Source organism: Raphanus sativus, chromosome 2 (assembly GCF_000801105.2).
Source record: "Raphanus sativus cultivar WK10039 chromosome 2, ASM80110v3, whole genome shotgun sequence".
Classification (NCBI taxonomy): domain Eukaryota; kingdom Viridiplantae; phylum Streptophyta; class Magnoliopsida; order Brassicales; family Brassicaceae; genus Raphanus; species Raphanus sativus.
This window is the reverse complement of record NC_079512.1, coordinates 14,176,806-14,189,254: the sequence shown is the minus strand read 5'-3', so window position 1 is coordinate 14,189,254 and position 12,449 is coordinate 14,176,806. Positions and strand designations below refer to the sequence as shown.

The following is a 12,449-nucleotide window of genomic DNA, read 5'->3' as shown; positions in this document are numbered from 1 at the left end:
TGGTGCTAAAGAGTGGTGAGACAATCAAATATAAATCTATATCAATGTTCCTATTTAATACTTATACGAAAAATAAATTTGAAAAACAATTTGAATAAAAACCATAATAAAAACACACATATTAGTAAACTCCCCCCCAGACTTAAATTACACTGTCCCAGTGTAACACAGTCGGTGGTGAGGTAAGTAAAATAAATCATAATTAATAAAAGTTAGAATGAATAAACCTGATCGACAAGGTGTCGATCGATTCGTAGTGGTGTACGTCGATCGTTAGTAATGGTCGTATGGTGTCGAGCGATATGAATGGTGAATGTCGGTCGATGGAATCATCATTCTACTTGAATCTAATAAAAACTGCAAAATAAATCCGAAAAAAATAAAAGCAAAACTGAATAATAAAATAAAGTAAAGAAAAATAAAAGAAAACCTAATAGTGGGTTGCCTCCCACTCAACGCTTTGTTATAGTCATTTAGCTTGACTGTGGTAGGTGAGTGACTCATGGGGTGCAAAAACTGCTGATTGCCGGACAGCAATTATCAATCTTGTGTCTCCTACTATTGAACCATGTGGCGACGAAGCTTCTTGTGGCATCATCCGCTCGTAGTTGTTTCGTATCTATCTTGAGGATTGTATCTTGGAGTTTCCTCACAGAATTCTCAATGTATTCGATGTTGCCAACCTTCCTGTCGATGGTCTGGTAGGTATGTACGGACAATTCCTTCAGCTCACTCTGTAATGCATCGATCCTGTCAAGAATAAACTGATCTCGATCTGCTAAAGACTCGGTGTCGATCGATGCGACGAGATGAGCGTCGGTCATTTTGTTGAGGGGTCTGTCGGTCGACTCAGAATCTACTGTGTCGATCGACTGTGAGCACTGTCCTTGGTACTGCAGAGCACGTATATTGCCCTTCATATGGCGAGTGGTTCTGCATAGGCTGTTAACTCGTTTGTTAACAGTGTAGTCAATGGTAACACAGGTCCCGTTGAGTCTCCTCTCCATAGCATCCATAGCCTCGTACAACTCATGTTTAAGTTCATCAACTTCTGCTGTAGTGCATGTTCTCTTCGCTGGTGGTGGTTCGATGTCGATCGATATTGGTCTAGGCCTGTCGATCGATGTTGCGTTTCTGTCACGAAGACCAAGATGATCTTGAATGATGCTCATGTCTTGTTGTAGCTCGTTCAGCTGCTGTGACAGTGTGTTCTGGAATCGCAGGATAGGTGAACTGAAATTTCCATGCTTCTTCACGTATGCTTTCATCCTATCTTCCAGTTCTGCGAACCTTGTGTAGATCGATGATAAAGATTGTGCGTCGATCGATGAAAAAGTAGCATTCTTAGCTTGTTCTTTCTTGCGAATTGATGCTAGCTCTTTCTGTAGAAGATCGATCCTCTTGCTTAACCATTCGACATTGTTGTTGAGAGGGTTGTAGACGTCTCCAATCCGTGTATTGATGTAAGCAACCTCCCATTCATCTCTCTTAGGTGATGAACATTCTGGTCGGTCTATAGATGTACTCTTGCCGATGTCGATCGATGGTACATGTACTCTGTCGGTCGATACTGGTGGCATAGCATCTTTCTCAAGCATAGTCAATATGTTTCCAAGCTCCACTCTTATCTCAGCCATATCATTCTGGAAGTCCTTGTGACTGACATCCAAAGGCTGGAAAGTGTCTTCCACCAATGTGTGCATGTTTGCCTCAAGGTGTGCCTGAGCTCTCCATACATCAGTCACCATATCATCTATCTCCTTTCTACTGTAGGGTACTGGTGGTGGTATGTATGCATGGTAAGGGCGTGTGTGTACTGGAAGGCGTAAGCAACCTCTGTGAAAAAGGGATGCTCTATCCAGAATTCTCTTTACTTGCTCATTGGTAACATGGATGATCTTACCATCAACTCCTCTAGCATAGCCAAACTCATCTCTGTAGACACCATATTCATCCTTAGCTTCCCATTTGAATCTCCTGGATCCATCAGTATTGAAGGCACGTCGTCCAAACTCCAATCGTCTGTCGGGCGATCTGACTCTTGGTCTGTCGATCGATCCGGGATATCCGCCGTCGATCGATGGTGTTGAAACGATGTTGATCGATGGTGAATTCCTAGGTTGACCGAAGTGTTGAGGAACTGTATCCTCCCTTGTGATGGTGTTGTGGTTGTCCTGGACGTGAGCTAGGATGTCTGGATGGCTACGTTGCTGTGTGAACAGGTTTTCTGGTCCATTAGCAACTTGGAGGATATCTGCTATGTCTTCTCTGGTTATGTGCAGAACTCTTCCATCCACTGCTCTTGCAAAGCCATCTCTATTCCTGAAAATTCCAAATTCATCAGGTGTTAGTGAAACGTTCCTGATATCGTAAGGTTCACGAGATCGAGGTTGAGCTCTGTTGAAGGCGTCGATCGACGGTGGTGTGGTGGTGGCGATCGATGGTGCACGTCTAGCTGCACAGTTGGATCGATTGTATATGGTGTTGCAGTCCTCCATTGAAAGGTTTCTGAATGTTGGAAGCTGCTGGGTAGAAGGTAAAAAGTTTTGAATTTTCGTGGCTTGAGTTGTCAACCCTTTATACCCATGTGTTGGCCTAATCGGTGAAATTCCGCTTTTGTCCTTCAAGTCGTCCGGGTTAATATCGATCGATATGATACTGGCGATGTCGATCGATGAACGATGTCGTTTTGCTGGATGAAGTAGATAATCGATTGATGGTGGGCGATTGATGTCGATCGATTGTGGGAATCGAATTGCAAATCTGTCATTTTCCAAGTAATTTTCCCAAGCTCTCTCTTCCCAATAGTCTGCATCATGCTCTTCACTGTGGTCTCCACTGTGGGAAGAGGTGGCTATGTCTACTGCATAACTCTCATGAAATCTGCTATCTGCCCAACTCCTTACTTAGTAATCATCTTCCTTTCGGCTGGGTGGGATGGCGAAATTCGGGTAGCAATGATCTAGTAGATCGAGTTCATCATCTGGTGGGTCTATGTCGATCGATGATCTATATTTGTTGTCGATCTCCTCTGACTTGCGAGTGTCGATCAATGAAGTCAAAGTGCTGTTGATTGATCCCGAGTACTCTGTCTCATACTCGACTTCACAATGACAAACTGCTATGATACCAGTATCATCTTCCTTTACCACTAATTTGGCTGGTGGTTTTCCAAGTGATATTCGTGTTCACGCACACCAATTAACCTAATGTGCACACTACCACAATCGAATGGTATGTCGATGTAGCATTTTAGGATCGAATCCACAAAGACCAACGATTACACTTTATGTCTATGGGATCAAAATTAAGCTAAGACAATATGGGGCTTTTGATTTGGTTGTAACGTGCAAAGCAGCAAATAAAATAATGTAAATGTGAATTCAGATTAAAGAGAAGCCAGCCTAGGGTTACTTCATCGGGTGCTAATACTTGTGAGCCAAACAATTATTCAAGTGCTAATAAGAACAGTCTAGAACTCGGATCACTCAAGTAGAACAGTCCACTGTCGTGGTACTGCTCCCTATGCTGATCGATCTCACCGTCTAACTGTCGTTGAGGTGAGAAGCGACAACAAGCAATAGAGATCAAGTCCGATAGGTTCACATAACACCCTAATATCTACTTTCGCTGATTAGGGATGCAATGCTCATTCAAAACAGATCTAGCAACCTAAGCACTTTTGATGATCAGATTAAACCTATGATCTAACATTAAGCGGCCAGTTTAATGCAAGCAGTAAGAATGGTTATGAATGAAGACAATCGAGTGATTCACTTATCTATGTTTAGCTCACGAAATCAGCACCCTAGAACCCTAGACAAGCTAGCCGACTACTCAGCCATGACACAAGAGATCAAAGACATGGATACTGAATAATACTTCATAAAAATAACAGAAACAAAGAGAGGGTTTAGGATAATCTTCTCTATGGAGAGAGAGATGGAGCCTTCTCCCTTTACAATAAGCAAATCCAATAATCTAAAAGTCTCCAATGGTTTCTTGTGTCTAGAATAGCGTAGTATGATGTAGACAAATAGAAAAAGAAGTTCTATCAAAAGCCACAGGCGGCCAGAGAGAAAAAGAGGATAATTAGGGCAAATCCCGAGATGTTGTATTTTCCTTATTCGTCGGGAACAACCGCGGGATCACTCCGTCTGCTTGTTCCGCTTGATCGGGAACAGTCATCAGACTGTTCTGCGTGAAAATCACCAAACTGCACTGTTTTCTGTTTCTTTTGTTCCAGCAGGTCCATCTCCCATCCAGTGCAACTCCGGTCCTGTAATGACTCGAAAAGGACTAGAAAGACTCGATAAAGACTTGAAAACCAATTAGAAAACATATATACAATGATGTGTAAAACACCATATATCACCAAGCTTGACAGGGTCGTAGTGGATCTCCGAATCTATCATAGTCAAGCACATCCTGTTGGTGTTCATGTCACATATGGCTCCTACTGTAGCCATAAATGCTCTTCCAAGTAAGAGGGAAGAGTTCCAATTTAGCTTGATGTCTAGGACATGAAAATCCACAGGGACGATAGCATTACCAATATGTACTTCCAGGTCTCTGATGAAGCCTCCAGAGTTTTTCTGAGAGTAATCCACGAATGTAAATATCTCTGGTGAAGGCTCTACTTGTAGGCCCAGATGGTCTGCCATGACCTTTTGTAAGATGCTGACTGATGAACCAGTGTCACATAGTGCATGAGGAAATTCAATCCCTTGTACCACACAGGGTATTGCAAACTTCCCAGGATCACTCTTCTTCTGCAAAGTAATCCTTTTCCTCATATCTTCTCTGACATTGTCAAACCTTCTCCCAATGTCAGTTTCAGTCTCCCTTGTTTCTCTGAAGAACATCCACAATCTGCTTGTGAAATAAACCTCCTCAAAAGGTTTCTCTGGTGGGATTCTGATAACTCTCTTAGTGAAACCATCAATCTCCTTTTCATTAGCTTCCCTCTTAAGGTTCTTAGGAATCATCTCCTTCCTACTCCTTAACCTTCTTCCTTCAGTTCCCTCTGATGTAGGTGTAGTGTCTGAAGGGTTACCAGTGATCTCTGTAGGGTTAGCTTGTGGTTTCAGTGTGGGTCTGAGTGCATTGATTCGGTTGCTGTCTATCGATGGTAGTTGCACTCGGTATGTGAGAGGTGCGTGTCGATCGATAGGTGGAGAAAAGGGTCGATCGATACGTTTCTCGTCTTCGTGTCGATCGATGAGTGGCTCGTCTCGTCGGTCGATATCTTCGTAGGTGTGGGTGGGTGGGTATGGATGAGAAGCCGTGAATTCAGCATGTGTCAATATCCTAACCGCATTGCAATCTGCAATCGTATCCGGAAATGACATCGTTGATGTCGATCGATATGGACTAGTTGGTATCGATCGACACCATTGTGATCCACCGAGACTTAGTGAACTTTCCACTTCAAAGTCTCCTTCTTGTAGCTTCTCTTGTTTCACCACTTGCCAGAAATCATCATCTATGATAGCATTCACATGGTGTTTCCTATTTCCTTCCCCTACTTCCTTAGAAGTTCCAATCCTCCTGATAGAGCCTTTAGTCTGGACAATCTGTGTCTCAAGTTTCTTAACTTGAGTGCAAATGGTGTCTATCCTTGTGGTCAGATTGTTGAAGACAGAATCAATCTTCCCATTGAAGTCTACTGTAAGCTTCAGCTGACCTTCCAGAACTCTATCAATCATGGCATCAAACTTACTCTCCTGGGTGGGTGGTGGTGGGTTTTGGTAAGCTGAGTTGCCGTAGTTCCTTGTGTTGGTGAAGGGTTTCTGATACTGTGAACTCTGGTTGTAGTTACTCTTCTGACCACTGCCAAAAAAGTTTTTGTTTCTACTCTGGTTTCCATATCTCTGAAATCCAGTACCTCCAATGTAGTTCACATCTTCCTCTGTATCATCTTTTCTAGCTTCTCCTTCTTCAGCTAGGCACACTGGCTGCCCCAGAAATGCATGTAAAGCATCTATCTTGGCTCTGACTTCATTCATCTGGTCTTCCCCGATGGCTGCAACCGATTTCTTCTTGTCAGAGTCAGTGTTCTTGGTGCTGCTGCTGTTGGCTAGGTTCTCAATAAGTCTCACATCCTCTATTGGATTCCTAGTGTTGAAGTTCTCCTCACTAGCAGTATCAAGAGCCATCTGATACCTCAAGGCGATACTTCTGTAGAAAGTGCTTAGCAGCTGCACTTCATTGAATCCATGGTGTGGACAGTCTCGTTGGAAGAACTTAAATCTAATCCACGCGTCTTTAAAAATTTCACTAGGCTTTTGCGCGAAAGTGGCGATTTTGCTTCTTAAGTCTTCAGCACGTGCCTCATCAAAGAAATTACGCAGGAAGGCGTTTTTGATGTCGGCCCAGGATGTCAGTGATCCTTTAGATAGCTGCTTGAGCCAGTGCGAAGTTTCTCCAATCCGTGAGTATTTGAAGAGCTTGCAGAGTAGGTAGTCCTCAGGGACTCCATCCATACGAATAGCAGCGATAAGATCCTCGAACCTCTCCAGATGGTCCATAGGATGCTCGTGTGATAGCCCAGATAAGGTATCTGAGACACGAGAGAGTAGTACTGAGGCTTGAGCTCGAAGTTCAGCTTCTAAATCTCTGGAAGTCGAATAGCTGATCTGTTGGTGTAGTATTCGTCTGGACGGTTATAGTCTGCCAACGATCGTGTTTGAGCTTCTCCTGTAGCCTCAGCTTCAGGCTCAGGGATTATGTTTCCCTGTGCATCTAGCTTCTGACATGTTGCATTACGCAGATGACCATCTTGGTCATACAGGTTTCCATTCTCGCCCTGCGTGAGAATAACAATCGCGACCATGCTTCGCGGAATAGTATCGATCGATATACGGTTAGAAGTATCGAACGATGTGGATCGGCGAACGGTATCGGTCGACGGTGTTGTCTGAGTGTCGGTCGACTGTTGAACGTGAGTATCAGTCGACGGTACTGCGGTTCTGTCGATCGATGCGGAGCGTAGGTCTTTGCGGATTGAGCGTTCCAAGTGTGCAGGATCTTCTGAGAATATTAGTTGATTTCCCCTGTTGCTTCTGGTACTGCTGGGCATGTACCTGAAAAGACAAGAAAAATTTTAATCAGAAAGGGGGGTAAAAGAAAAACCTAAGATTAATAAAATTAAATCTAATGGCGATCAAAGCTCCCCGGCAACGGCGCCAAATTTGATAGTGCTCAAATTACCCAGTAGAGCTTACTCTCTCAAATAAGAGATACAGCTGTAGTACTTAGGGATCGAATCACGAGGAGCTAGGGAACCAATTAAATAAAATCTACTAATCAATCCTAGGCAAGGTTGATTTATATGATGGAAATAAAAGTAACAATTCCTAAAATGAGCAAGGTAGTTGCTCTAACTAACAATATGATGGGTTGGTTAAATGTGATAAAGAGTGCTAGACATAGGGTTTCTATTCAGGAATGGAGATTATAATATCTATAAATGCTTTAACAAGTTGCTTGCATGATACTATAGATCTCAGCCGCTTAACTCAAGTGAAGTATCACTGGTTAAATAATCTAGATCTCTGGCCACACCTTTCGCATGATGACACAGAAAAAGAGTCGGTCGATATCCTTTTTGAGATATCGAGTGATACACCTTTCACAGCGCCGATCGATTCACCTGTCGGGATATCGATCGACGGCTTCTAGATCTGCCTAGGCGCGAGCCGAATATGAACACAAGGTCTCAAGGAGGAGTTGTCGCTCTTCTCAACGGGAGACAAGCAAGCTCAAATGGATAATTCAAGATAATCAAAGATCCTAGTGATCTATGTTCTAGTTAGTTAATCTAAAACAAGCATAGGGTACAATCCATTTGATAAGTATCACAACTTAGCAATTATAGTTTGGGGCTAATCCCACAAACCTATTTGAACCCTAGATCTAACAAGTAGACTACTCAGACATAGCTAAGCAATTCATAACAATGGATAGATGAAAGAATTGCATAGATAGAATAAAGTAGAAATACAAAAGGAGATGAGAAATCTCTCCAATCTCTCGAAACAAATAAAACTCTAGTCTCTCTCTCACACTCTCTGTTTTTCTCTTGAGGGTTGTCAAAAGCTTGCTTCTTTCGAAGGTTGCCGTCAAAAAACACTTAGCAGGAATATTTAAGCATTTCCATTAGGTTAAAATCTCGTCAGGGGCAATCTCGTAATTTGGGGAAGTCTTGCTGAAGTAGTCGGCTAAACCATTTCGTCATCGATATCGATCGACAACACTGGATGTGTATCGATCGATTATAATCTTCTAGTATGCGGATCTTCTCAGCTATATCGATCGATAACTCAGGATGAGTATCGATCGATTATAATCGCAATGTTGACTTCCGACTTAGTCTTGAATGGTCAACTCGGGTGTATCATCTCTTGCACTCTAAAATGCTCCAAAAACATCATTTTCTTACAGAATGCTCCTGAACCTGAAAACATACCTAATAGGCTAGAAAACAGATTAAATATATAATAAAATACTAGTATACCATGGTTAAAAACGGGTAAAATCCATGGTATATCAATATAATTATTAAAATCTCTTATTAATCATTTAAGAAAAATATTATATAAATAAAAACAAAAATATAATTAAAAACATAAATATAATTAAAAACATAAATATAAAAATTAAATTTTAAAAAAATATAAAACAAAAAATATACTCACTCTTTAAAGACATAATTTCTGGACTTTAAGTAAAAAAGAGGAAATATATATACGAAAATCCAGTGTTGAAGTGTAGACAAGCTTTATGGGAAAAGCTTATTGGAATTGCAGATGCAGGACTGTACCAGAGCAAACCAAGGCTGATGATGGAGGATTTTAATGATATCAAAGGTAATCACGAGAAAGAAGGAGGAGTTATCAGATCAGAAGCCTCATTTTCCTTATTCAGGTCAATGATATCTATCTCTGGTCTCCATGATTTAAAATCTATAGGAGGGTATTTCACATGGAATGGTCATAGAGCTAAGTATAACATAAGATCAAGAATTGATAGAGCTATGGCTAGTTGTGATTGGATGGATTTATATCCTAATGCTCATGTGAAACTACTTCCGTGGATAGGATCTGATCATAGATCCCTTTTAGTTGATACAGATAGTATTAAGAGTAACAAGAAGTCAAAGTTCAGATATGAAAATAGATGGAGATTTCAGCCTGAAGTTAGGAAAGTAATACAAGAAGTACGGGAAAATGAATGTTTGGATATTTCCGCTGCAAATTTTTATAGGATGATAGAGAGATGTAGAGGGGCGTTATCCAAATTGAAGAGCAGGAACTATACCAACACAGAAAAACGAATCAGAGAGTTAAAGGATAGAATTCAAGAGGTTTATCAAAGTCTAGATATTGACTTTGCTTTGTTGAATTAAGACTGAGCTTAACTTGCAGTATAGAATGGAGAAGGACTATTGGCGCTTAAAGAGCAGGATCCAGTGGTTAAAAGCTGGGGACAAGAACACAAAGTTCTTTCACTCAAAAACCAAGCAAAGAAGAAGCTATAACAGGATCTTGCACTTAATTGACGAAGATGGTAAAGAATTTTCAACACCTGCTGATATACACAAACATGTAGAAAAGTATTTTAATAAATTTTATGCAACTGAAGTATGTGACTTTAACCAAAGTTTATTGCAAAGTATCTCTATAACTATCACATAGGAATATCATCAAAGTAGGTGTGATTTCTAATGTTAAGCTCTTCTTTACTCACTGTTATTTGCATCCTAATATCAATCAGACCCATATATGCCTCATTCCAAAAATGGATTCTCCTGCTAGTATCAAGGATTACAGACCGATTAGTTTGTCTAATGTAGCTTATAAGAGTATATCTAAGATATTAGCAGAAAGATTAAAGCCTCGGCTACATAGAATCCTTTCAGAGAATCAAACAGCATTTACTCCGGGTAGATTGATAACGGATAATGTCCTTATAGCGCATGAACTTATGCATTCGCTGAATACTAAAAATCTGAAGACAAAGTTCATGGCTTTGAAGTTAGATATCACTAAGGCTTTTGACAAGGTAGAATGGGAGTTTTTGATTCATGTTATGAGAAAAATGGGGTTCAGTGAAGTTTGGTGCAACTGGATCCACAAGTGTATATCGTCAGTCTCCTATTCCGTTCTTATCAACGGGGAGCCTACAAACACCATAACCCCTCAACGAGGGATTAGGCAAGGGGATCCTATATCGCCATACTTATACCTCATATGTACAGAAGCATTATCCTATCTGATTAAGCAGGCTATTAATAAACAACAACTGCATGGAAACAGAGCTTCTCGAAGAGGTCCAGCTATCTCACATCTTTTTTTTTGCAGATGGCTCATTGGTTTTTTGTAAAGCTACGCTGGAGGAATGTCAAACTCTACTGGATCTTCTAAATATCTACCAACGAGCTTCTGGCCAACATGTAAACTATGCTAAATCCGCCATTTCTTTTTCTAAGGGGATGACGGCTGTAGAGCAGGAAGCCTTAATTAGATTAACCGGTATATCAAAAGTTGGAGGATTTGGTAGATATCTTGGTTTACCTGAAAGGATAGGCCGAAGAAGATAAGATGCCTTTAAGTTTATAAAGCAAAGAATTAAAAACAAAATAGATAGCTGGTATAATAGGTTTCTCTCACAAGCTAGCAAGGAAGTCCTGTTAAAGTCAGTTATCACTGCTTTGCCCACATATGCAATGTCTTGCTTTATGCTTCCAAGAGGTTTAATCCGAGAAGTCACCTCTTACATGAGAAGTTTCTGGTGGTCTTGATGTAAGGATAGACATAAAATTTCGTGGATAAGCTGGAATAAGATTACTAGATCTAAGATGGAGGGTGGACTCGGAATTAGAGATATGGAAGATTTTAATATTGCATTGGAAAAACAAGGGTGGAGCGTCTGATTGCTAGAGTTTTCAAAGCATAATATTTCAGGCATATATAAGTTTTTTAAATGCAAAACCTTACCAAACATCTAGTTATGCCTGGAAGAGTTTATTGCTAGCACAAGGACTTATAAAAAGGGTATTAAATGGGTGGTTGGTAATGGTATGGATATCAAGGTTTGGGAAGATAATTGGATTCATACGAAACCTGCTCATCCTGCTGCAGGAAATGGTGCCAGCATAAATCTCCATCTCAGAGTACAAGAGCTTTTCAAAAGAGGAACAAGAGAATGGGATGAGCATTTAATTCAAGAACTAATGACGCAAGAAGATGCTCAATATGTTCTTAACATCAGACCAAGTATATTAGACAAGCCGGATATACCTATATGGTGTTATTCTACAAAAGGCGAGTATAATGTTAAATCAGGCTACAATCTTCAGAGACAGATTTCACAGCAAGAATCTACACAGCAGCCATAAATTCGAAACTTGACACCTGAAGAGATGAAAAGTTGTTACTCAAGATTATGGAAGCTGGATATTCCCCCGAAGATTAAAATGTTTTGGTGGAGAGCAATTCATAATGGGATTCCTGTAGCTGCTAATTTAAAAAGGAGGGGAATAAAGGTTGATACTGTATGTCAGATATGCGGTGACGCAGAAAAAAACTATATTCCACCTTCTATTCCAATCCAGGGTCTCAAAGGAAATCTGGTCTTTAGTGCCATCTTTATTTCAAAATCATCAAAGAGATCAGTCTAACTTGGTTCAAAATATTGACATGATGTTCAATCAAGTGAAGGATGACAACAGAAATCTCTTGGATTTTTTGTAGGATGGAGGATTTGAAGATGAGGAACAAGCTTGTCTTCGAACAGCAAAGGGAACACATTGTACAAGTGATACATGCGGCAGTGATAGATTATCAGCAATGGAAGGATGCCAATGATCAGGAAGAGCAAGTAGGGCCTGATCCAAATGTATCATGTAAAAACTCTGCATCTACGACTCCAATGCTGCCTTTGACACCGTCTTTCTACTGTTTGGTTGATGCATCATGGAAGAATCCAAGAGAGAATGGAGGAATTGGATGGTCCTTGTTCAGTAAAGAAGGCATCCAACAAATCCATGGATCTTCAATGATCAAACCAACCAACTATACAACTGAGGCGGAAGCAACAACGTTACTCATGGCTGTAAAATATTTGTAAAATAGCTAAAATTATGTTTATGTTTTTCTACTTGAATTCAAAACCAAATATCAATAAGATATTGTTAATATTATTTAAAAGAAAATCATATTTTTTATTTATTCAATTTCTAAAGATTTAATTATTTTTCACAAATTTGTTTCCATAAAATATGTATGTATTTCTATTTTAAAATTATTTATTTGTCATATATAATGGGTTGAAATGTTGTTGTTAACATAGTAGATTTTATTTAACACATATAAATTATGATGTAATTTAAGTTTTTTTATTCTTTAAAATATATTTTTTTTAATTTTCTGATTTGTAAGAAACTT

The 12,449-nt window shown here is 40.1% G+C and overlaps 1 non-coding gene across 1 annotated transcript; it reads left to right on the top strand.

Moving 5' to 3' along the window:
- Nucleotides 1-6,213: 6,213 nt before the first annotated feature.
- On the top strand, nucleotides 6,214-6,321 carry LOC130508838 (small nucleolar RNA R71). Its single transcript, XR_008943022.1, has one exon. It is a non-coding gene; the product is annotated as a small nucleolar RNA R71 (small nucleolar RNA).
- Nucleotides 6,322-12,449: the final 6,128 nt, after the last annotated feature.